The sequence below is a fragment of the Rhinolophus sinicus genome, chromosome 14, assembly GCF_057876585.1.
Source record: "Rhinolophus sinicus isolate RSI-liver-muscle chromosome 14, RSI-T2T, whole genome shotgun sequence".
Classification (NCBI taxonomy): Eukaryota; Metazoa; Chordata; class Mammalia; order Chiroptera; family Rhinolophidae; genus Rhinolophus; species Rhinolophus sinicus.
Window position 1 is genome coordinate 36,245,623 of NC_142514.1, and position 1,626 is coordinate 36,247,248.

The 1,626-nt window shown below is 37.5% G+C and overlaps 1 pseudogene; it reads left to right on the top strand.

Moving 5' to 3' along the window:
• Positions 1 to 235: 235 nt before the first annotated feature.
• LOC109453206 (DNA-directed RNA polymerases I, II, and III subunit RPABC4 pseudogene) lies at positions 236 to 1,120 on the top strand (annotated as a pseudogene).
• Positions 1,121 to 1,626: the final 506 nt, after the last annotated feature.

Sequence of the window (1,626 nt, forward strand, 5' to 3'; positions counted from 1 at the left end):
AGGTTAAGGAAGTTTCCTTCTATTCCTGTTTGTTTTCAGTTTTTTTTTTTTTTTTCAAAGATTTTATTGCGGAAGGGGAACAGGACTTTATTGGGGAACAGTGTGTACTTCCGGGACTTTTCCAAGTCAAGTTGTTGTCCTTTTAATCTTAGTTATGGAGGGTGCAGCTCAGCTCCAGGTCCAGTTGCTGTTATTAGTTGCAGGGGGTGCAGCCCACCCTCCCTTTCAGAAGTCGAATCTGCAACCTTGTGGTTGAGAGGACACGCTCCAACTGAGTCACCTGGGAGCTGAGAGGCAGCTCACTGACTTCATTCTAGTTGCAGAGGGTGCAGCTTGCTGGCCCATGTGGGAATTGAACTTGTAATGCAGTTGCCCAGAGCTCAATCTCTAACCAACTGAGCCACCATCCACCCAGTTTTGTTTTTTTTAATCACATGGATGTGAAATTTGTCAAACAATTTTTTTCTGCTTGTATTGAGGTGATTATTATTGTTTTAGCCTGTTAAGAGAGTGAATTACATTGATTTTCAGATATTGAACCACCTTGCATTCATACGAGAAACCCCACTTTGTTATGATGTGTTATACTTACATATTGCTAGATTTGATATACTATTATTTTGTTAAAGATATTTATGTGTTGGATGAGCCACAAAATGTTTGGAAGTGCAGTAAGGAGTTTCTCCATACTAACTGGGAACTAACAATGGACACCCAGAAGGATGTTAAACCCCCAAAGCAGCAGCCAATGATGTATATCTGTGGAGAATGTCGCACAGAAAATGAAATAAAATACAAAGATGCAATCAGATGCATAGAATGTGGATGCAAAATAATGTACAAGAAAAGAGCTAACATTTGGTGGTTTTTGATGCTCAGTGAAACATGGAATTCATAGGAACATCTTTGTTTTTGGATTTGTGTTAATGTTGCATAGCTTTTGATTAATGTTGTATAGCTTTATGAATACAACTATATATACAATTTCATTTTAAAAACCATCTATTAATAGTTTAGATACAGAGGTTATTTTTTGTTCAATTACATGATTTCTAATTTAATTTTATTGTATATGTCATCTGACACACAACGAAGTGCTTCCCCAAACCACACTTTTAATCAAAACCTAGAATCATTTGGGGCCCTCGTTAAAAATAAAGTTTCCTAGGGCTCTCTCTCAAAAAAAAAAAAAATAAGAAAAATACTTTTATGTGTTTATTTATGAGTAATATTGGTTTATAGTTTTGTTTCCTCTTAATATCTTGCTATAGATGGAATATTTGTGTCTCTCCAATATTCATATGTTGAAACCCTAAAGCTCAGTGTGATGGTATTAGGAGATGGGGCGTGTAGGGGGTGTCTAGGTCATGAGGGTAGAACCCTTATGAATGGGATTAGTGCTCCTATTAAAGAGACCCCAAAGAGCTCCCTAGCCCCTTCCACCGATGAACCACAAAGTGGGCTTTCACCAGACACTGAATTTGCCAGAGCCTTGATCTTGGACTTCCCAGCCTCCCCAAACTATGAGAATAAATGTCTGTTGTTTATAAGTCACCCAGTCTATGGTGTTTTATTTTATCAAACCAGACAGACTAAGATCCATATTTTTCTAGTTTTGGTACTAGG